Source organism: Gekko japonicus, unplaced genomic scaffold, assembly GCF_001447785.1.
Source record: "Gekko japonicus isolate JY-2015 unplaced genomic scaffold, Gekko_japonicus_V1.1 scaffold36, whole genome shotgun sequence".
NCBI lineage: Eukaryota > Metazoa > Chordata > Lepidosauria > Squamata > Gekkonidae > Gekko > Gekko japonicus.
This window is the reverse complement of record NW_015164182.1, coordinates 146,747-171,404: the sequence shown is the minus strand read 5'-3', so window position 1 is coordinate 171,404 and position 24,658 is coordinate 146,747. Positions and strand designations below refer to the sequence as shown.

General features: G+C 50.1%; 1 protein-coding gene across 3 annotated transcripts in view; it reads right to left on the bottom strand.

Annotated features, from left to right (window-relative positions):
* Nucleotides 1-737, bottom strand: part of SYNC (syncoilin, intermediate filament protein) — a 17,325-nt gene extending 16,588 nt beyond the window's left edge. For 2 of the 3 annotated variants that reach the window (XM_015408081.1, XM_015408082.1), the window contains exon 1: nt 562-737. The gene's annotated coding sequence lies outside the window, so the exon portion shown is untranslated. The remainder of the gene's footprint in view (nt 1-561) is intronic. The other variant, XM_015408083.1, reaches the window with a different exon arrangement.
* Nucleotides 738-24,658: the final 23,921 nt, after the last annotated feature.

Here is a 24,658-nt window from a genome sequence, read left to right as displayed (position 1 = left end):
TCCTATGGAGCAATGAAGGCGCTCCAGGAGATTTATGGGGTGGATGTGCCGAGAGCATTGAGGGTGGCCGTGGGCACGATGGACAAACCTGACCCCTTTCCCTGGTCTTGAGCACAGTCCAGTAAAGAAGCGCTCCTGCGCATGTCACGCTGCAATGAATGGTTCGTTCCAATGGGGCTTGCGCGGGAGAACCTCCCGGGGACAATTACATTCCTGTTACTGGCGGGGTGGGGAGAGGAAGGGATTTGGCCCCTCCGCTTCAAGCCATCCAGTCGTCCCGCCTGAGCACCAGAGACCAGCGGTAATGCCTCCCTATACCCCGATGAGGCACTCTCCCGCCCTCCTCCACCCTAAAGCAAAGAGCCGCGGCGCTTCTGCCGGCTGCCCCCCAGTCCAGACCAAGCGGAGGAAGGGGCGGACCGGCCCGAGCCACGCGTTCTCCGCCTGGGGGTCGCGACTGGGAACGCGTCGGAGCACGCGGCTGGGAGGTGGCGTCCCCGCCAGCCAGACCCGACCCGGGCTGCCCACCCCCGCTCTTCGTTTCGGCACCGCTCGCCTTACCTTGGTGGCGCCCGGAGCCGGGCCGGGCTTTGGCGCGGGGTGGGCTGCCGGCTGCTTGCTATTAATACGCCCGGTCCGAAACTGGAGCCCTCCTGGCCCCCCGCCGCGGCCTCCGGGGACCAGCTGCACTGCCGGTGGAAGAAGGGCTGACACCCGATCCCTCACTCCCTCCCCCGGAGAGGGGAGGAGGAGGCGGGCGGAGAGGCAAGGGCGGGCTGGCCCTCACTCCCAGCTGGGGGGGGCGGCGGCGGCGGCAGCTTCGTTGAGACTGTTCGGTTGCCTTTGCCCCCCCGCCCCGCCCCGCCCGCGGAGCCGTCGGGATCCTCACGCCCACCTTGCGGACCCCGGGCCGGCGGTGGCAGTCCCAAACTTCCAAGGAAGAGAAGAAGAAGAGGTTGGATTTATACCCCGCCCTTCACTTGGAGTCTCAGAGCGGCTTACACCCGCCCTCCCCTGCACAGCAACGCCCAGGGCATGTTACAATAATGCATATAAAACAATAAGATTAATTAAATATTGTAATGTATTGAAATGATTACATGAATCACCTCATAGGACTCCCGTGTTAAGCTTCGAGCCAGACCAGGGCTCCTCTGAGCGAACTTCCTATTGGTCGCTTCGTAACAGCGACCAATCAGAACGATACCATTCCCTAGGAGGGAAAGACTCCCATTGGTCTTTATTCTAGCAATCTCATTGGTTGTTATTTGTAAATAGGCGTGGCTACATTAGCCCGGTTATGTTTAAAAGGAGCATAAGCTCCCACTGTTTTCTGTTCTGGTTTCTTACTGAGTTAGTGCTTGCTCGTTACTTCCAATAAAGCTGAATCACTTGCTGAATCACTGTACGAGTCCTTTGTTAGCGCGATCTAACAATTGGCGACGAGGATGGGATGTTAGAGCAGGTAGGCAGCCCTGCGGACATCCACACTTCGGACTCGGAAGAAAGCGGGCAGAGCACAGCAGCCGATCCGGCGGAGGCGCCACCAGCTCCGGTGCCCAAGTCTCCCCCGATGGCTGGAAGCCAGAAGTTCGAGTGCTTCGAACCCTCCTCAGAAGACTGGGACTCCTACCTGTCCAGGTTCGAGTTCCATCTGGAGACCCACGACATCACCGATGAGGCGAAGAAACGAGCATGCCTCCTGAGTTCCTGCGGGAAGGGGACCTTCGACATAGCCAGGTCGTTGGTGGCCCCAACTGATATAAAGACTGTCACCTACGCTGACATCACGGAGAAGCTTAAGGCTCACTATTCTCCACAACCGTCGGAGATCGCCTGCCGGCACGCTTTTTACAAGCGGAACCAGGCCGGAGGCGAGACCATCGCAGATTTCGTGGCGGCCCTTCGCAAAGCCGCACGGCCATGTAATTTCCACAACGTGGAGGAAGCCCTCAGAGACCGTCTCGTCTGCGGTCTCAAAGATGAAAGGCTGCAACAGAGGCTGTTCGCCCGCACCACCCTGACCTGGGCAGTGGCCTACGAAGAGGCCGTGGCCGCGGAAGCAGCGGAGAAGTCCACGAAGGAGGTCCGCCAGCGGGTGGCAGAGCCCAGTATACACGCTCAACGAGACAGCGAGGGCGAAGACGCGGATGATGACGTCAACGCGGTTCGAGGCAAGCGGACCCCAGCGAAGACTACCAACGTCAAGCCTTGCTCCGGTTGTGGCGGGAAGCACCAGCGCGGCTCCTGTTGGGCTCGTGATGTCGACTGCAGAGCGTGTGGGCGGCGTGGTCATCTGGCCAGAGTCTGCAGATCAGCGAAGAAGGATCCCTCAACTAACAACCGGTCAGCGCAGAGGGGCACTCCAGTCAGCACCCAAGGCAAGACCCGTTCCTCAGCATCGGAAGCAAGCTGCCAGTTGACGGCGACCTTGTCGAGCGCATCGGCCGTAAATCGCACCAGCAGCCAGGGCAAGATCACCGTGACTCCACTCCTCGACGGCCGACCCTGTACAATGGAGGTGGACTCAGGATCGTCCGTGACGGTGATTTCTGCCGCGTCCTGGCGCCAGTTGTTCCCGAACCGAAGCCGGCGGCGGCTCCAGCCTGCGGGAACCAGAGTGTCCGACTTCCAGGGCAACCGAATTCCCTTGGCCGGACGGGACTCTGTTACTGTTGAGTATAAGGGGAAATGTGTTAAACTGTCATTCCTGATTGCAGAGGGAGACCGGGTTAACCTGCTAGGGTTAGATTGGTTTGAGCCATTGGGCATCGGTATTTCTGGGATTAACAGGATGTCTGAAAATAAATGGGGCATGCTGTACGACCTGTTCCCTGATGTATTTGCCGAAGGGTTGGGAAGGTACAAGGGCCCCCCGGTTGCGTTTGACTTAGATCCGTCAGTCAAACCTATTAGGTTGAAGTATCGGAAAGTACCTGTGTCTCTCAAACATAAGGTGGAAAAAGAGATTGACAAACTAGTTGAGCAAGGGGTTTTAGAGCCAGTACCATACAGCAAATGGGAGACCCCGATCGTAACCCCTGTCAAATCAGATGGGTCCATACGACTATGCGCCGATTACAAATGTACGATTAACAAGGCGCTGCAGCAACATTCGTACCCGGTCCCGGTAATAAGCCACATTTTGGCTTCCCTGGGGGGTGGCAAGATTTTCGCCAAATTTGACCTGGCCCAGGCATACCAGCAGTTGCCTGTCACCCCGGAGGCTGCCGAGGCCCAAACAATTGTAACCCACCAAGGGGCTTTTAAAGTGAACAGGCTGCAATTCGGGGTCAACGTAGCACCTGGGATTTTTCAGGGCCTCATGGAACGTCTACTAAGGGGGGTACCTGGCACAGTGCCCTATTTTGACGACGTGCTGATTGCGGGCGGGTCTGAACAGGAACTACTGGACCGGGTTAAAGAGGTCCTCAGGCGTTTTCAAAATGCCGGCCTCAGAGTTAAGCGCTCAAAATGCACGCTCGGGGTGGAAAGTGTGGACTTCCTGGGGTTTCGCATTGACGCAGAGGGAGTCCACCCCACGGATGAGAAGGTATCTGCAATCCAAAACGCCCCCAGGCCGGTGAGTAAGAAGGAGCTCCAATCCTTTTTAGGACTCCTGAATTTTTATCATGCGTTTTTACCGCATAAGGCATCAGTGGCGGCCCCTTTGCACGCGCTTTTGCACAAGGAGGCAAAATGGAAGTGGGGGCAGGCCGAGGAAAAGGCTTTTGTGGGAGTCAAGGAGCTGCTGACATCTAATGCCGTACTCACGCATTATGATGAACACAAGCTCCTGGTGTTAGCTGCTGACGCTTCACCGTTTGGAGTAGGCGCAGTTTTAAGCCATCTGATGCCTGATGGGAGCGAAGCGCCTATCGCTTTTTATTCTAGATCACTATCTGCGGCAGAGCGGAACTATGCCCAGATAGACAAGGAGGGTCTGGCGTTGGTAGCGGCTGTCAAAAAGTTCCATGATTTTATTTTTGGCAGACGATTTTTGCTGGTCACTGACCACAAGCCGCTACTGGGGATTTTTGCGCCCGATAAGCAATTGCCAAACATCATGTCCCCACGCATGCTTAGATGGGCGATATTTTTGCAGGCTTATGATTTTGACTTAGAGCACCGGCCTGGGAAAGCGATTGGGCATGCGGATGCCCTCAGCCGGTGCCCGGTGCCGGACATTGGCGCAGACCCTGCCCCCGCCTGTGAGGTCTTGGCAATTGAGGAGCTTCCTCGACCCCCGGTATCATCCAGGGACATTGCAGCACACACGGCCAAGGATAGCGTGCTGTCCCGAGTATTAAACTGGGTTTGGAGGGGGTGGCCGGTTGGAAGCGTTGAACCGGAGTTCGGCCCTTACAAAAGCCGTCAAAATGAACTATCCATTTCTAAGGGCTGTGTATTATGGGGGAACAGGGTGGTGGTTCCTGACAAACTCAGGACGAGAGTGTTAGAGTCGCTGCACGAGGGTCACCCCGGTATGGTACACACCAAAGCGTTGGCCAGAGGGTATGTCTGGTGGCCGGGGCTGGACAAAGAGATCGAAGAATGGGTACGAGGGTGTCCCAAATGCCAGCAAGTCAGACCCGATCCCCCACAAGCTACACCCCAAGGCTGGGAGTCATCTGGTAAACCCTGGGCCAGATTGCATATAGATTTTGCTGGCCCTCTCCAAGGGCAAATGTTCCTAATTGTGGTGGACGCTATGTCCAAATGGCTGGAGGTCGTGCATATGAAATCGACCACATCACTTGCTGTGATCCATGCGCTCCGCCGACTTTTTGCCACCCACGGGTTGCCTGACGTCATCGTCAGTGACAACGGGCCTCAATTTGTGTCTGAGGAATTTAGGCTCTTCCTCACGAGTAATGGCATACGCCAAATGACTTCGGCCCCTTTCCATCCGGCATCTAATGGCCAAGCCGAACGGATGGTCAGGACGGCCAAAGAGGCCCTGGGTAAAATGGACGAAGGGGACTGGAGCCAGAGGCTGGGCTCCTTTCTTTTGCTGCAGCACACCACCCCCTGTAGTGCTACAGGCCGTAGTCCGGCCGAATTGTTAATGGGGCGGAGACTCACGACCCGTTTGAACCGAATGCACCCAGACCTCACTGAAGAGCAATCCGAGCGTACCACGGCGCAACCGAAGGTGCGCATGTTTGAAAAAGGGGACAAGGTTTTCGCACGAAATTATGCAAACGGGCACTTATGGCTTCCTGGGGTTATATCCGACTCTGTGGGTACTCGAATGTATGTGGTGCAGTTAGCTGACGGTCGAATATGGCGGCGCCACATAGATCAGTTAAGGAGACGTTGGGCTAGGGACAGCGCTGACTCTCCGACGGCTGAATCCCCTGATGTCGAGTGGACACCCCCAGAGCAGGCGGTGAGTACCGAAAGGCCCGGTACTGTCCCCGAGTCAGGGCAGAACCCTGTGTGCGGGGCTGAAATCCCAGTCGAGTCTGTGCCTGATCCAGGCTGTAGTGAACCCCACTCTGACCCACAACCTTGTCTGCCCGTGGAGCCTGCACCGCTCCGCAGGTCCCAGCGTTCGCGGCAAATGCCGACTTATCTGAAGGACTATGAGTGTAAATACTGTTAGAATAACTGATGTACAAAGGTTGATTGCATGTATGTAAATAATAAAACAATTGGGATGATGGCTTAACTTAGGGGGGAGGAATTGTAATGTATTGAAATGATTACATGAATCACCTCATAGGACTCCCATGTTAAGCTTCAAGCCAGACCAGGGCTCCTCTGAGCGAACTTCCTATTGGTCGCTTCGTAACAGCGACCAATCAGAACGATACCATTCCCTAGGAGGGAAAGACTCCCATTGGTCTTTATTCTAGCAATCTCATTGGTTGTTATTTGTAAATAGGCGTGGCTACATTAGCCCGGTTATGTTTAAAAGGAGCATAAGCTCCCACTGTTTTCTGTTCTGGTTTCTTACTGAGTTAGTGCTTGCTCGTTACTTCCAATAAAGCTGAATCACTTGCTGAATCACTGTACGAGTCCTTTGTTAGCGCGATCTAACACACAGACTGCTCTTTTTCAAGGACAGCTGTGCCAGAGCTTGTGACTGACCCAAGGTCACATCAGAAGGTGAAAGTGGAGGAGTGGGGAATCAAACTCAGTTCTCCCAGATTAGAGTCCGCACACTTAACCACTGCACCAAACTGGCTCCCAAGGAGAAGCGGCTAGTCAGAAAAGGGCGATCTGCTTCTGGCCTGAGACTGTCCGCATGCCCCATGGCGGGGGGAGAGAGCCTTTGGACGCCCAAGGGGTCTGCTCTGGCCCCTGCCCCCAGGAGCTTACAGGCTGACCTGGCGGGAGAGGAAGAAGCAAGCAGAGCAATTGCCAGGGTCAGAAGAGAGAGTATGGAGAAGACAGGAGGAGAGCCAGCCTAGTGTGGTGGTGGTGGTTAAAGTGCTGGACTAAGATCTGAGAAATCCCAGTTGGAATCCCCCATTCTGCCATGGAAGTCTTCAACCAGTCACACTTTCTCAGCCTAACCTACCTCACAGGGTTGTTGTGAGGATAAAACGGAGGAGAATGATGTAAGCCGTTTTGGGTCTCGGGGGGGGGGGTGAATGGAGGGCTATAATTAAATAAGAGAGAAATGGCTCCTTCCTTCCAGATGGACATTGGGCTGGTCTTTCACAGTGCCCCTATATCTGCCTGAGACAGGCCCTCTCCCCACAGAGCCACTCATGGGAGGGGTGGGGGAGATGAGCAAGAGTCATGAGGACCATCTATGAAAAAAAGGATCTGTGAGGAAGGGTGGCAGAGCTCCTTGGAGGAGGAGGAGGTTTTATTCTTGTCATAACAAACACAATCCTTCCAAGGGGGATTAGCATTGCCTGTCTCCCCTGAGCCCCTTAAAACACTGGCTGGCTCTCTCTGGCTTGCGGTGTGAATCGAGGCAGGCTGCACATGCCTCTCATTGTTCCAGCAGCAATTAGCCAGCCCTGCTTTGTCTTGAGCAGCGGCTCCCTCCTTCCATTAGTCAAAGGATAAGGTTACTACTCTGGCCTTGCTTTCTTTGCAGCTTTTGATCTGGTCTTAGAAGTGCAAGTTGTATGCTTGAAAATGTGCATGCACATCTCCCTTGCATGGACACAGCTTTTTTTAAAAAAACCCACAAGGACTTTTTTAAGAGCTTAAAAAAACAGTACAACCCACACGTTTCTTCCCTCTATTTGTGGAACAGCGTTTGACTCAATAGCGTAGGAATGCTGTTAACTGGAACAATGTTGCATGTGTATAAATACCCACCTAAATCTGTTAAAACTGCCAGCAGAACTACAAGTGCGAGTCAGGCAGAACAAGGCCTTGTATGGCATGAAAATAAAGGGAAAAGGGGCAACTTGTGCCTTGCCAGGCTCTCACACACCTCTTTTTGGTTTATTCTAGGAATTATTCAGAGGGTGGAGACAAAGAGCCATTGGAACCCTGGCTGGCTGTTCTCCGAAGCCATGTGTGAGTCCTGAGGGCCTGAACTCATCGTCCAGCTCTTTGTTTGTGGACATAACTAGGCAACAGGCTGCTGGAGCAGAGGAAGGGGCAGAGCATAGGAGGCTGCTCAAGGTTCAAGGCCACTACCAGTTTCCAAGTACAATGCAGCTTGTTGTGGCACATCCAGGATGGAGTGGGATCTTTCAGACCCTGAGGAGTCCCTACTGTGCAGGGCAGTGCATCAGGACTTAAGACTAGGGATGCCTCAAAATTTGCCTGTTTGGTTCACATCCTGTTCACCAATTGTAAAGAGGGGCCAGTTTTTTCAACACACTTAATCTGCTTGCTGACCTGTTCATGGCTGTTGGGCAGATTGCTTCAATGTAACAGTATAGTTGTTTCTAATAGTGTTGTTGTTGTTCAGTTGCACGGTCGAGTCCAACTCTTCATGACCCCATAGACCACATCACGCCAGGTCCTCCTGTCTTCCGCCGTCCCCTGGGCGCATAATTTCCTTTTTGCACATGCACATTCTCACACAGCTCATTGGAGCTCTTTCTCCTTGCCTTGCTTTGCCACTGCTCCAATGAGCAGGAAATTGTTTAAATAGATGGTTAAATCAGTCACAAACTATATAGATTAGTCATAAATAAACACAATGTTGTTAGAAAAGGCATACCACTCAGTGTTCGTCTAAGCCAGGGGTGCCAAAGATACGGCCCGTGGGCCGGAACCGGCCCAACCAGGTCTCTAATCCGGTCTGCGAGTAGACTGCCGCCACCCCACACCCCTCTACTCCACGCTGGTAAAGATTTACTGCTGCCTGTTGGGGTTGATCGGAGATTTACTGCTGCCTGTTGGGGTTGATCGGCAGCTCTATGAAACTGGCTTTTTCAGGGACTGAGATCAGCTGTTTCCTTCTGTTGTTGGGATCCACAGCTCCACGTGGCTGCGATTAGCTGTTTCCTCTTCCTCTGTTGTTGCCGCGTGCAAAGTACCTCGTGTGTTTGTTCACAAAGACTCCAAGAGCCTCAGGGTGTTCTGCAACTTGTTTTTGGGCTATCCTTTGCAATTTGAAGCTCCCTGCTATGTTTTGTTTACGAAAGCTGTAAGAGGCACAATTGCCTGCTGCTGCAGTCTCACACGTGGGGTGGGTAAGGTTCCCCCCCCCCCATTATTACATTGTAGTAAAGTTGCATTTTTGTTAAGGATTATTTGCCTAGTAACAATTTGAGAAGTCAGAGTCAATTAAAAAAAACCCTCTTTGAATACAGTAGTTTTACTGTTATATTCTGGTGACTCTGCATTATAAGTTCGCTGGAGTGTTATGGGTGCTTTACCTGATAGCAATTTGGATATGAGCTGCTAGCAAACCCCCCCCCCCAAAAAAACCCCTCTTTGAATAAAGCTGGCTGCTATGAATTTGTATGAACATCTTCAAGATGCTAATTATTAGTTTGGTGTAGTGGTTAAGTGTGCGGACTCTAAGCTAGGAGAACCGGGTTTGATTCCCCCACTCCTCCACTTGCACCTGCTGATGTGACCTTGGGTCAGTCACAAGCTCTGGCACAGCTGTCCTTGAAAAAGAGCAGTTTGTGTCAGAGTTCTCTCAGCCCCACCCACCTCACAGGGTGTCTGTTGTGGGGAGGGGAAGGGAGAGGAGTTTGTAAGCCGCTCTGAGACACCTTTGGGTAGTGAAGGGCGGGGTATAAATCCAATCTCTTCTTATTATTATTGTTAATGTTTTGATTGTTGTTAATTATTAATGTTTTAGGCATGTTTGTGTTTTAAGTAAAAAAGAATGTCTTTAATTGTGTTGGTCTGTGTTCTTTTTAAAGTATATATCTCTGGTACATGGCATTACATTCTATGACACACATGATTCGGCCCCATAAAGTCCCATCTATGTCAGATCCGGCCCTCATAACAATTGGGTTCAACACCCCAGGTCTAAGCAATCCTGAGCAATATTGATGGAGGCCAATCTGTATGGATTAGCAGCTTTTTCACACATGAGCAGTTTTGGAAAAGATGTACATGTGTCTGCACAGGCCAGGTGAAGGGCTCACATCTAATTGTCATGGCTAAAAACATAGTAAGTGTGAATGTCTGACTGTCAGATGCATTTGCAGTGAAATTTGCAGCATCCCTGGCTATGACATATGACCCATCCACCATGGGCACCTCCTCCTATGTCATTTCAGTTGAATTCACTTCCTGGAGGATTTCCCCCCTTGTTAATGTGGAAGTGCATGGAGGGGGATGAGATTTGGATTTTCCATCTCAGGCACAGAAATTACAGAAGCTGGCCTTGTGTAGAAACCTTGCTATGTTAAGGGAGACCAGCAGACATACCAGACAAGAGGGCTGTTGTTGCTGGTATTTGTACAAAAACAACACATCCCTCCTCCCCCCACAACTTTATTTTCTGCATTTCTTGACTTTTATCATGTAAGTGCATCAAGAGGCGGGAGCTTTTGGAGAAGATGATTTCCCCTCATGCACTGAAGCGGCCAGGGTGGTACTGTGTTGCCTCTGGAAACCTGTCATCTTTCAGACTTGCCTCCCTCACAGGGTTGTTTTGATAATAAGGTAGAATATCCACCTGCTGTGCCTCCTTTGGGACATGGGCCAATCTTTTATTATAGGAATTCCTTTTTAAAAGGGAATCTACATCCTTATGTCCATGCCACACCCACTCATTTAGAGGCTCTTAAATTTCACACTTCTTAATTTTGACAGCTGATTTCTTTTGTCACGAGTTGACCCCTGATTGATCCTTGGCCTAGGAATGTCCCAATATCATTAACAGGGTTTTCTCCCTCTCTCTTTTTCCTGCAATCTTAAATCTGTGTGTGTGCACATGTGTGTCATTGCTATAGAAGTGAACTTGTATGAATTCATTTCCTATCAAAGTTTACAAAGAAGAGGGTGCGTGTATGCTTGGGAGGTACTTAAAGATGGCCAGAGTCCTAGTGTGAATGCTGCCCAAGACTCTGGGGAAGACTCTCTCAGCCTGATCAATAATAGGGGCGAGCCACAGGGCTGCAAGAGAAGCTGATTCACAGAGTTTAGCTGAGCTGCAGTTTCAGTTGTATTGTGAGGGTCATCTAGGTTTGAAATGTGTATCGGGTTGCCAACCAACTCTCCTCCCCCCCCCCCCTGCTTTTAGGCCTGGGGCCAGAACAGCAAGTGGTCATTTATTCTTTACTGAATCTGGTTCATATTCAGATGCATACCATAGCTGAACAGAGAGATTTGGGCGACTTCACCCCTGTCCAGGGCTGACATCAGCATACTCTGAGGTGGGGCAGCTGCCAGGGCAAAGGATGTCTGAGTGGGGCCACTGACCCCCCCCACCTCTCCTGCCACCTGTCTGGATCAGTGCTCCCAACTGCCCAGAGTCCTTGAAGAAGCGCATGTGGGTGGTGGTGAACAGTGGTGGCACTCCTGGTGAAAATGGCAGGTGGTGCAGACAAGTGAGCATGGCCAGTGAGAGGGCTCACAAGCAGAAGGATGCACAGGTAGGTGAGGGGCATGCAGGTGTGGGGGTGGAAGGGAGGACATGAGGGGGCCCTTGGTCTGCCTAGCTCCCCCAAACCTGGAACTGCCCCTGCCCCTGTTCCTATCCCTAACCACTAAGCTGTGTCTCAGATCCACCCCAAACAGCTAGGCTCAGTCCCAGGCCCCAGGAGCTTCATCCCTGAGGCCTGCACAGGCATCAGAAGTTTGACTTCAGGGGTGGCAGCCCTAAGAGGTGGACCTGCCAGCTTTCCCCCTCTGCCTTCCCAGTTCTCCTCTTTACTCCATCCCCACTCAGACATGGCTTTGGCCCGTGGAAGACCCACAATTGTGGCATTGCCATTTTAGCTGGTCAGGGAGGTCACCTCCTCCCTTTGTCACCAACATAAAAGCTGGTTCTATCCAACCCTAAGTGTGCATGGCATAACAGAGATTTAAGAGAATTTGTGGCTGAGGATTGGAACCAATGGGTGGGTTAGAACATGCAGTCAGTACTTTGCTCCAGTAAACAACACTTGTTGGGAAGTCATCAGGGTCATGGCTGAATGTACAAAAGAGCAAAATAAATTTTCTGAGCATAGCAAAAGGGAAAAATATGTTCTCACTTCCAAAAAATTAGCCGCCATGTCCCTGACTGTTCTCCTTCCCCTTCTCTTGTGGTTTATTTCATCTGAATGGAACCTAGCGGGCTGCTAAAAATAGTTCAAAACAGAGAGGAAAGCACTCTCTGCCTCCATCCAGCCCCCTCCTCTTTCCCATCCAGTTTTATTTCTTCCCTTCCCTTTATAGACTGTCCTTTCCACAAGAGTCTTTCACCCCCCCCTCCTCTGTAAACCATGTCCTTAAAATAATAGTGCTTTCTTGTTTAAAGTATATGGCTGACTTAAACCTAGATAACGGTTAGCAACCGTAAAATCCAAAAAATAGGAGTCATTTTGAGAATGCTGATAGAGGGCCCCAACCTAGGGATGCCAGCCTCCAGGTGGGAGTCACCTGGGTATCCCCCGGAATCACAACTTATCTCCAGAGTACAAAGATCAGTTCCCCTGGAGAAAATGGAAGCTTTGGAGGGTGGACTCTTCTGACATTGTACTCCAATGAGAGGTCCATGTTCTCACTGGGAGTGTGTGTGTGTGTGTTGGGTGTGGTGTTTTGCATGCTTATAAGCAGGGCTCCAGCCCTGCTAGTTTGTCTTGTAATTAGCTGAATTCACTTAATAAACCAGAGCTGATCACTGCAATGCGTCTAGAACCCAGTATTTGGCAATGTTAATTAGAATGTGTGTGTGTGGGGGGGTTGATTTAGAAGGGCTCTGTTAAAACATTTTAAACCCTCTCCCCTCTCTTATAGCTTGATATTTCCCTTTAGCGCTTCCTTTGTGTTCTCTATCTGATTCTATCAAATATATCTGTCATAATCCTGACTGTGGTTTTTGCTGCCACCAGCTGCTGGAAGGTACAGTCTGAAAATGTTGCTTGGATCCCCTCCAGTTGGTAGGGCAGAACATTCAATCTGGCCATTATTCATTCTGAATGTTCCCATTTGGCTGGAGCCTTTTACTCCTAGTACTGTAGAAGCTCATCCATTAGTGAATATTTATTTATTTCAACATAAACTCCACTCAAGGCTGAGAGTTGGGCGCACCATGCATCAGCCCTTAACGGAAGAGATACAGCCAAAGCCGTTTGGAGCCAGAGCAGCATTTGTGGCTCAGCATCTGAGCTATGGATTTTGCCTCTGCCACACACATGCCCTGTGTGGCTTTAGCAAACTGCTCTTCTACCTCAGCTTCCCAGTGGTGTTGGGGGGGGGGGAGTCAACCATGACCCTGGCCTGCCTTGAAAGGTTGTTGTAAGAAGATAAAGCAGGTGGAGTGCTCTGGACCTTCTCAAGCACTAGAATAAGCAATGATAAAACATCCTTTGACTTACTTGATCCATTGAAAGGACAATCCTGTAGTCCAGTCCAGTTATGAGGGAACAATTTAGGATCCTGTGTTCTTTGAGCAATTATGAGGTACGTATGTGCCATCAAGTCACAACTGATCTACGGTGCCTTTCAAGGCAAGTGAGAAGCAGAGGTAGTTTGCTATTGCCTTCGTTGACAGAGTGTTTCTTGGTAGTCTCCCATCTAAGTACCAGCCCTACTTAGCTTGCAAGATCTGATAAGATCAGGATACACCATGCCACCTTCTCTCCCCTAGCCAAGAAGCAACAGAACAAAGTTTGAGTCAAGTGGCACCTTTAAGACCAACAAAGTTTTATTCAAAGTGTAAGCTTTCGTGTGCAAAACGCACTTCTTCAAACAAAACTGGAATAAAATCTCAAAAGCTAGTTACAGAGAAAAAAAGGGGGTGGGGGTAAGCCATTAGGAGAGGCCGCTCAGAGCCCAGATGCATATGCAGAGCTGAAATTGGAATGGGTGGCTGGTAGGATCAATGGATGAATTAGCACATAAATGCAAGAGTTTACAAAGAGATGTGAGAATGAAATTGGAGTCCAGCAGCAACCCCAAGAAAAACCAAGCTCACCCTGTGTATGTTAGGTGATGTTATTTAAATTTATGCCATGAAAAGCTTCAACTGCCCATTTTCACTCATTCAATCTTTTTAAAAGTGATACCAGGGGTCATTTCGTAGAAAAACAGCTAGGGGGGCTCATTAGCATAACTCATTAGCATATGCCACACCCCCTGACATCACCGCAAGTGTGTCCTCCCCACAGCCGGCGGCGACCTCCAGCGGGCACCAGCAGGGAGCTCCAGGCCCCGCCCTCCCGCACCTCACCCGGGGGGGATGGCGTCCCCCCGCGTCCCCCCCCAAAATGACCCCTGGATAGGGCACACCCTCACAACCAATCTGGAAACTTTGCTGTTACTGCTTTATTAAAGCATCCAGAGAACCTCTACATTACGGTCTTGAACTAATTGGATAACTCTCCCCAAGGAACTCTGGGAATTGTAGTTGTGCAAAGTGAGCTAGTAACCTCTAAAACAGAGGTGTCGAACTCATTTGTCACGAGGGCCTGATCTGACTTTGTCTGGCCAGGCCATATTTGCCATAAAATGTAATGCCAGATACCCGAGACATAAACTGTATAAATGACAACAGCTGGTAAGCTCTGCGTTGGTGTATCTTGCTGCAAGGCCTCATGGGCTGGGAGGGTATTGCAAGGGAAAACTATATGGGCAGACTAGAGAGCCAACAGTGCAGCACCGGGCAGACGCTCCCACGCTGCTTGACTGCTGCAGACGAGGTTGTTTCACCATGCTGAAGCCACAATCGGAGTGGCTCTGCCCATTCTGCTTCGAGCGGTCTCCTGTTCCTTCCCTTGCACTAGTTGCTTGTGGGCCGCATAAGAGCCCTGGGTGGGCTGGTTCTGGCCCCTGGGCCTTATGTTTGGCACCCCTGCTCTAAAAGAATTCTCAACACCCTCTCTAAACTACAACTCCCAGGATCCTTTAGCCATGAAGGTAAACTGGCATAAAAGTTCTACAAATTGATAGTATAGTTGTTGTTTTTTAGTGGAATGCAGCATATAAATGTGACACATAAATAAATAGAAACTCTCTGCCAGTAGTTTGCATTTCAACTCAGGGCATGTGTGGTTGGTACACAATGAAGCCACCTTACTGAAATTAAGTAGGTCTGGCAATGGCCAGTACTAGGATGGGAGTTCAAGTAGGAGCCTCCCCTGTCCACCACCCACAGTGGAGAAAAGATGGGATATAAATCTTAACAGTTTAACAACCCATGCCCTTGCCTGAATAGCCCAGGCTAGCCCATTTTTTGTCAGATCTTGAAAGCTAAGCAGAGTCTACATTGGTTGGTATTTGAATGGGAGACCAAGGAATACCAGGGCCGCTATGCAGATGCGGGTAATGACAAACCATCTCTGAAGTCTCTTGTCTTAAAAATGCTATAGGTTGCCATAAGTCGGTTGCCACTTGACAGCAAACAAACCAAACATAGGGTATGGAAAGCCTCAGTTGTTCTTCAGTTGCACAGTTGAGTCCAACTCTTCGCGACCCCATGGACCAGATCACGCTAGGCCCTCCTGTCTTCCACCGTCCTCTGAAGTTTGCTCAATTTCATGTTTGTTGCATCTGTGACACTGTCTAACCATCTCATCCTTTGCCATCCCCATCTTCTTTGACCTTCAATCTTTCCCAGCATCAGGGTCTTCTCCAGTGAGTGCTCCCTTCTCATTTGGTGGCCAAAGTATTTGAGCTTCAGTTTCATTATCTGGCCTTCCAGGGAACAGTCAGGGTTGATTTCTTTTAGGATTGACTGGAGAAGGAAATGGCAACCCACTCCCGTATTCTTGTCAAGAAAACCCCATGGACAATATCAAAAGGCTAAAAGCCTCAGTGGATTTATGTAATTAAATTGGACTTTTATTTGTAATGGGTCCTGTCCTCAAGGAGCACAGCAGTCTTTGCAACCCCTCCACTGCTAAAATTAAACAGACCAGGGCTGTGGTTACACTGGAGGCTTGCCACAATCTGGCCACACCTCTAATTGCGCTAGTTTAAAGTGTTGTGGGGCAGACCAACCAGATAACACACCCTGGAGTGGTTTCCCCACATGCTCGTCTGGTGGTCAGGCATTCACATTACTGTAGCACCTCAACCATGGAGCATGCTTCCCAGTCATTTTTGTTTTAATGCAAGTGGATGCATGTACACATGCGCTCATGCACATATAGGCAGCAACTCCAAAAAACCCCACACAAAACTCAGTGGTGGAAATGGACCTGTGGGTTCAGACCTTCGTTCTGGGTTCCTTTCGCTGCAGGAGAGTTCAGACTTCTGGGAAAGCATAATGGAAGCGCTGGCATCCATAAACACCAGATTTTTCCTGGTGTTTGATTACTCCGCTTCCAAAGTGGGGCAACATGGGGTGCTGACAACTGGGGCGTGGAAGGCAGATTTTACTGTCTGATCGTGCTCTTTAAATCCGCAATGGAATGCCATTCCACACCACTATATCACGGCAAGGATTGCAGTCTGAGATTAACAGGAGTATGGCATTCAGGTAGTCTTGGCACCTGGAGGGATCTCGTTTCAGTTTGGTGATGGAAAGTAAACATAAGTGAGATGACAGGGACTGAATCTGGGACCTTCTGCATGCAGAGCAGAGGCTCGTCTACTGAACCACAGCCCCTCTTCTAAGTGCTGTCAAGTTGCAGAGGACTTATGCTGACCCTGTAGGTTTTTCAAAGGAAGAGACGGCGGTGGGTGGTGCGCCATTGCATGCCTCTGCATAGCAAACCTGGGATCCTTGGTGGTCTCCCCCACTACTGATCAGATCTGACCCAGCTTAGCTTCCAAGATCGGATGTGATCAGGCTAGTCTGGGCCATCCAAGTCAGTAAAGTGTTTCTTTAAACTTCATTTTACTACTTTGTCAAGTCTCCACAACAATGCCCAATTTGTTTCTGAACAAAGATGTTGGGATTGGGACTGGAGGTGAAATGTTTCCTATCCCAGAAATGAAGTGATGGAAAAGCCATCACCTGAGCTGGGCAGCCGTTAAAGGCACAAGAACAAAGCAGGAAACAGACATTAGTGCCTCTAAGTCATCTAAATGAGACCTGTCCTTTCTCCCTTGCCTACAATTTAGCCAGCCCACCTTTGCACACTCCGGGCTCTGTCTGGAGATGCCCTGCGGTCAGGGGCCAGCCCAGTTCCCAGGACAAGGACATAGAGAGCTGACTGGAAACAAGCTCTGGAGAGAGATTTTGGATCTTGTTCTCCAGGAGGAAAATCTGAATCATCATGTTCATGTTCAGTGCAGCTGTTGACTGTGATTTTCCAAAGAAGGGAAGACTTACCAAGAAGTTCCATCTTTGCGTCTTGACTAGACTTCTGAGCTCCTGCACTCCCTTTGTGCTCCATAAACAAACCCATTCCCCTGAATTTCTCTCTTTTTCCAGACGCTGGCAAGTAATTTTGTTGCCTACCAATGAAATGCAGAGCGCAGATTGGGAAGACGATGATTCCTGGAACCCTGAGATGCACATCCTCAGAATGTCATAGCACCCCTTTGGCCACATGAGGCCGCCAAGAATATGCTTTTTATGCTCAATCGGCTGTTGGGCACAGAGCTAGTGGTTGCCCACAGGCTGGTCCTCTCTTGCCTTCACGGTGTTCCAGTCAGCTCTTCCCCAGCATCCCTTCCAAATATATCTCCTGCTTTGTCAATAATTATATAATGTATGATTCTCTGGTGATATTATACATGGCATCAGCCATCCAAGGGGGCTTTGTTTGCATCAGCTTCTTCTCTTCCAGTTTTCATCTCCTCTCTCCCTTTCTCTTCCCCTCATTCCTTCATCCCCTGCCCTCTTCCAACACTCTGGACTCAGGGCTCCTAGCTTCCCCATAGCCTCCTCGGGCAACCTAGGGTTCCCAACTCTGTGTTGGGAAATTCCTGGAGATTTTGAGATACATCCTGAGGAGGGACCTTAGCTGGACATAATGTCATACAGTTAGGGTTGGCAGCCTCCAGGTGGGGCCTGGCAATCTCCTGGAATTATAGCTGATTTCCAGACATTACAGAGCTCAGTTTCCCTGGATAAAATAGCTGCTTTGGAGGGCGAACTCTATGGTACTATGGCCCACTCAGTACCCTCTCCTTCGCAAACCCCAGTTTCCCCAGGCTCCATCATTAAATAACCAGGAATTTCCCAGCCTGAAGTTGGCAACCGTACATACAGTCTGCCCTCCAAAGCAGCCATTTTCCCCAGAGGAACCAATCTTTGCAGTCTGGAGATCAGCTGGAATTTTGGGAGATCTCCTGGCCCCACTTGGAGGTTGGCAACCCTACTCCAACCCCCACTGCCCAAGTTCTGTGACGGTGCCCTGCCCATCTTGCCTTTATTTTTTCTTCTTCTGGCAGTCTTCTTTCCCCCACACTTTGCTACATTGCTTCTGGGGTTCAAGCAACTTGAGCCAGATGGTTTGCAATCTAAACCTGTGGTTCCTGTGTACACCTTTTTTGGGGGGGGGGGGGCAAATGGCAAAGGACAGCCGCAGGGCTCCTGTATGGTTGGCAAGGTGCCATGAGAAAAGTGGCACTTAGCAGAATTCCCTTTCTACACAAAGGGGGTGTGGGCTCTGCCTTCCTCCTGTGCTTCTGACCATCTGGCTGGCTCTGCAGTCATTCAAGCCATTCAAGCCCTTCTGTTCCTTAAATAAAAAGTAACAAACCACCATGCTTTCATCTGGAACTTACTGAGAGTCTGAAGAATTAGATTTGGTTGGGGAGTGGTGGCAGGACCAAGGAGCAAGGCTAAGAGAAGGACATGGATGGGCCTGCTGGTCAAAAAGGGAGAATCGGGCAGCCCTGAATGCTAGCTGGCTGGAGAAGTCTCCTTTGTCCTTGCTCTCTGCCTTCTCCCCAGGATGTGCCAGCACCAGGTTTAAAAAGCAAAAATCAAAACTCTGGAGAAAGTTTTGCCATACTAAAAGTCAGCACTCCCTTTCCTTATCGGGCTGGGTGTGGCAGTATGATTTTTTCCATTCTTCTCGTCATGCTTGCCTTGAACACCATCCAGGAGACTGGGGAGGCACTTTCCCCCACCAGGTGTGCCTGTGATTGGCTGCAGAGCAGACCACGTGGCTTGGGACATTCCAGGGAGCAGGAGGAAGTCAGCAAGGACAAAGGTTTCCCAAAGCTACCTCTGAGTTCCCAGGCAGCTGGAGAATGCCAAGTCGGCTGGCTTCAGCAAGAATGCATCTGAGGTGGAAGTCTGGCTATGATCCAGGGAAGCCAACCCTTACTGCTGTTACAGCTGATACTGTCTTGGAGAGAGCGCCTGGCAGGGTCATCAACTGGCAATGGCTGGGGAGGTACAAGGGACATAACAAACATCTGCCTTCTTAGGGGCTATCTGTCTTAGTGGTTTTGATTGCAAAGGAGTAGCCTTTATTGTGGCAAAATAAACCATAAGACCAGTGGCACCATAAAGACTAAAATCACTTATTTCACGATGGTTTTGCCCAGCTCTGGTTTGCTATCTTGCTAGATTTAAAGAGCGATGGGTCTTCTTGTCCTGTTTTGGAAGAGAAATATTATGGAGTGGATTTGTCAGAGGCTGAGGAAGAATTCTGGCTGGCTTTTGGAAGATTTCTGACCATCTCTGGGTTCTCTGCTTAGGTCTGCAGTACCTCCCCACCCCACCCCCATTTGCAAGAGCAGATGAACCCTAAGGGTTGCACTTGGGGGAAAACTTGCCCATGTAATAATTAGATGTACAATACCAGATCTGTGAGATGTGGTTCATTTTGCAAATGGAAGGGGGCTTCTGAAGGGAGATGACAACAGGGAGACAGTCAAGTCACTCAACACGAGGTAGTAAGAACTGTATATTTATGGAGTTAAAAACCTGATAATCCGGAACAGCCTTCTGTGCCACAGCAAGTGTTTGTACACACGCTGCCTGTTGCCTCCCACTTCCTACTGCGCCAGACAGTCTTCATGCTGTTCCCCAGCAGATTTGTTGCCTGCCAGTATTTCCCCGCCTCTCTCTCTCCCAGATGTTCCGCCTGACCCTGTGTGTGTGTGTGTGTGCTGTTGCCATGACTCTGGCTCGTGTGTTTCCTTGACTCTGCATGTGTATGTATGCTTTCCATAGCTCCATGTGTGGGCCCTCCCATCCTCCCAGCCCAGATACCCAAAGACTCCTGGATCTTCCCGGATCTCCTGGGGCTTGTGAGGAGCGAGTGATTGATATGACTCAGATACTGCAGTCCTTGTTCTCATAACTTCAGGGTGTGGCGTTCATTTGTTCCTTGTTCTCCTCCAGCTTGCCTTTGGAGGGGGGGGGGGAAGGTTGGGGCTTGGCATGAAAAGGACTTTTACTCTACAGTGCGGTGCAATCTTGCAACATCCGCTTTGCTGGCTGGAGAGGAGGCAAGAAGCAGGGAGTTTGCTCCAGGCCTGTTAATTGGTGCGTTTTTAGCCCTGAGCAGTCACACCTTAGAGATTGTATGTTGTCCAGTTTATTGCTCTGCAGAGGTTGGCATTCACACATCTTGGCTTTTCTATCTTGCCCCACTCAGGGCAACCCTGCACCCAGGCCTGCCACTAGCAAGCCCATCCTTCTGGTTATCTATGGCAGGAAATGTGGCAGCCACAGCTGGAAGATCACAGCACTGTAGAAAAGGCAAGGTCACAGCAGTGTGAAGAACCTTGAGAAACATGCACTGAAGGGTGGGTCCTCTTTGCCTGCTTTTTTTGACTGTCCACACCTTTCCTGTGCCATCCTTACACCCCATTGGATGCAGCAGGGAATGACTAAACATGCCCTTCCTGTCAAGGAATCTGTGGCTCGAGCCCAGGTTTGAGGCTGAGGAGTAAATGTAGGGTTGTAGCCCTCAGGCAGCACTTGGAGTTCTCCTGGAATTTCAACTGAATGCCATACTACAGTGATCAGTTTCCCTGGAGGAAATGGCAGCTTTGGAGGGTGGGCGGTATGTAATTGCATCGCTGCTGGGCTTGCTCAGCAGACACTGTCCTACAGTTGCCAAATCCAGGTTGGGAAATTGCTGGTAATTTTGAGGGTGGAGCTTGGGGACAGCAGGGTTTGGGGAGGAAAGAGACCTCAGCAGGGTATAATCCTATAAAGTCAACCCACCAAAGCAGCCATTTCCTCCAGGGGTCTGGAGATATATTGTACTTCTGGGAGAGTTCCAGGCTCCTCCTGGAGGCTGTCAACCCTACACTGTTCCCAAATCTTCAGAAAGTTCCCAAGCCAGGGTTGGCATCTTTGGAACTAAACTACCCAGGGTCCTGTGGGTTTAGGTCCAAAGGCCATCCTTAAACACAGAAGGGAGGGAATGTGCAACATTGATCCCTGTGATTTGCTGCCAATATGGACCCTCCAGATTGGCCAGGCCAGGTGTAAATAGGAGGTGACTGGCCTTGTGTTCTTCCTTGGCTCTCACAGCAAGGACTTCCAGTTTGTGATGTGCGGCAAACACATGCTCATGGCCACTCTCTTCCTCCAGCCTGCCCTGATACTTAGCTCTTTCCACTGTTGTACATTTACTATTATTGCCTCTCCCTTCTGCCCCTTGCCCATACATGGGAACAGAAAATAACACTGAGGTCAACAGCTAGAGTTGCCAACTCCAGGTTGGGATATTCCAGGAGATTTGTGAGTGGAACCCGAGGAGGAAGCTTAGCAGAGTCGTGATGCCACAGTCCACTTTCCAAAGCAGCCATTTTCTCCAGTGGAATTGATCTCTGTAGCCTGGAGAGCAGCTGTAATTCCAGGAGATCTCCAGGCCCCACCTAGTGGTTGGCAAATTTATGTGACAGCTTCAGTCTTGGTTCTGGATTGACACAAGCCCAGTACAAAACCTGGAACTTCATTTCAGTGGGAAGGCTGAGTTTCGGAAAGAGGAAGTCATGACAAGGGTGCATTTGAACATGTACAGTGTGCCTTTCCCCCACCTTCTAAGGGGAACCCACATTTTTCCCTAGAGGATTTCTGGAATTTGGAGAAAGGGACCAGGTTGGTTTGCACCGCCCCCTCCCAGTTTCAAGTCAATGCTCAGTGATTTCAAATGTTTTTCATGCCAGTGCTTAAATGCCCCAGCGAACTGCAGCTCTATTAATATGTTGTGCCTCTCCTAAGTATGTATGTGTATACCCTGTCTTGTGATAGCAACCAGGACTCTGACAAGAACAAGAAGCTATGCTCGGCTTCCCAGAGCCCTTTAGGACCAAACCAGCCCTTAGGGCATCAGCTTCCCCTCCAGTCTCTGTCTCCTTTCCAAGAGCTGGATAAATATAGTCAGACTTTGCAATTGCATAGGGGGGAAAAGAGACCATGGGCTGGGCAAATGCAAGCACTGAATGTGTCCCACCTACAGTTTAAAGCTGCAGGTTCTATGTTTCCTTTCTTGAACTCAGGCAATTTGGTGTAGTGGTTAGGAACGCAGACTCTAATCTGAGAGAACTGGGTTTGATTCCCCACTCTTCCACATGCAGCTGCTGGTGTGACCTTGGGTCAGTTACAAGTTGTTTTAGAACAGTTCTCTCAAGAGCAGTTCTCTCAAGAGCTCTCTCAGCCTCACCTCCCTCACAGACTGTCTGTTGTGAGGAGGGGAAGGGAAAGGAGATTGTAAGCTGCTCTGAGACTCCCTCGGGTAGTGAAGAGTGGGGTATAAATCCAATCTCCTCCTCCTCCTCCTCTTCTTCACAAATGTGCATGTGGAATCCAGCTGTATCACAATTGGGTGCCTGCAAGCTTAATACTATTGTCATATCGGACTCTTCAGGCTGCCAAGTTTGTTTGCATTTTCTCCTCCTGTGCACATAACAGCAACTTGATGTGCGGATGCAGTTGTGCTGGGGAACAGCTTCCTCTGCTGATTTCTATGATTAAGCAGCCCTGAAGACAGGAGAGCCTGGCATAATGTGGTCCATGGGGTCGCGAAGAGTCAGACTCGAATGTGCAACTGAACCACGACAGACCCTTGGAGAGGACAAGCACACTATCAACTCTCATGGCCATAAAACTGCCATCCGTGAAACTCATCGACCTGCACAATTGATAACAGCAACACAAGACCAGAAATCCATTCCGAAGTATACATTTGCCAACCTCCAGGTGGGGCCTGGAGATCTCCCGCTATTACAACTGATCTCCAGATAATAGGGATCAGTTCTCCTGGAGAGAATGGCTGCTTTGAAGGGGTGGGGGCTTCTTTGCACCTTCCACAGCAGTCAGGACATCTTTGCCATGCAATCTCTCTCCTTCCCCCTTGAATATTTTTCTAAACCGTAAATGATACAGCCTGAATTGCTTCGGGGTGTCCAGATTGCAAGGTGTGTGTGTGTGTGTGTTGAGGGAAGTGTCTGATGGAATGAAAGCCAGGACTGGATCTACCTGTAGGTGAGAGAAGCCAAGCGCTGGGCACAGGGATGAAGCAGCTGGGCAGAGTTAGTGTGGCACCAAACCAGTCCGAACTTGTGGCAGGCAATCCCCACTGAAATTGCAAAGGCCGAGGGGGAGAGAGTTTATGTATATAGGTGAGGACAGGCAGCAAGCAGCCCATCAGTGATTCTGAAGTGCCTGCAGGATGCTGGGTGGGCAGAAGGGCTCTGCCACCTTCTTAGGCCTCATTGCTGGGGTTTCTGCTCGGAATAGGGCCCAAGAAGCCTGAGTACACCTGGTAAACCCCTCCCAGCCAGTTTGAAGGGGAGCGCCAGGCCATTTGGTTTTCCGCCAGCCTGGCATGGTGCAGTCTCCTCTGTCAGCAAACTTGTGTTTATGCATAACAGGCATTTTTGTGCCTTCAATTGTTTTTGATTTCAGGTTATTTGCAGTGCTGGGGGATTTAAATATAGCCTGACTCACAGGCAAAAAGAACACAATTCCACAGCCTGATTGCTCCAGGGGAGGCTGAGGCTATGCCACAGACTAGACAACTTGGAAAGTGGCTCCTCTTTGTAAGGGACTGGGGAGGGGTGTGTGTGGAATCCCAAACATGAAGCTTTTCCCTTGTGGACACTGTTGATATTCAAAGGTATCAGTGGCTCATTTGAATACTCTTTTCTTTCCCTGCTCAGGATGCCTTCTCCCTTGGGAGGACACAGCCCTGTACTTTCTGTTCCCTCTCCGCTCTCAGAGGAAGGTATATTTTCAGCATCATCAAGTCCTAGAGCTTTTGGTGGACTGTACCACTTCAGGCTGCCAGTGGGAGAACATGTTTACGCAGTCTCCCCCATCTATGTATGTACACAAAGACAGAGATTCACCAGCAACATCTCCCTGATATTGTATTTGTACAAGTGCAGGGGGGGATTTACTTGCAGGAGCTTCAACAATGCATTGCCTCCCCTGCAGCCTGAAGTGGTACAGTCCAGGCAAAGCCCTACTGCTTCATTCTACCAAATGCATAAACAAACCCTGATGAGGGTCTCTGCGGGGTTTCTCTCATCATTACCCCCATTTGCTTGATTGTATAACAGCTCCCCAAATTGGGAGGATTATGTGTATTCGACATGAAAATAATATAAAAGTGGTGCCTGCTAAGCTATGTAAGGTTCACAAATTAAGAATATCTGCATATCTTGTGTACTTTATGCTATTTTTGCTAGTCATGGGAAAAGTCCAAGGCCCGTGAAATCTTGCCTTGGCTAACAGAATATCATCAGGCACTGTCCATGCATGCCCAAGCCTAGCTGCATATCCACAGGGACTAGAAACTTTAAAAAAAAAAAGTATGCTAGCAAGTTGAGATTCTCAAAAAAATTGACTTCCGTATTCTGGGGGGGGGGGGACTCTACACACCCAGTGCTGACAAAAGAGACCATCAGAGACTCCAACCTCTCCCTCTTCTGGCTCTGGGGAAGGAATCCCCCCCCCAGATAAACCACAGAGTCGATTTCCAGCAGCTGTTGCAAATTATGCCAAACATCCCATTCAATCTCGGCTCCACTGGCAGAACAAGTCCCTCGCTGCTGGTCTCCTGGAGGTCTGATATGCAAGCCAAATGAAGAACACATTTCAAAATTTCAAAATTAGAAGCTTTCTGGGAGAAGCTTGTACAGAAGCGGCAGGAAGAGAAAGGGAGGCCAGGGGGCAAGAGAAAACGAGATCCTATCCTGGTTGGTAGGGAAAGATGAAACGGAGGCCAGATGGTGCCAGCCA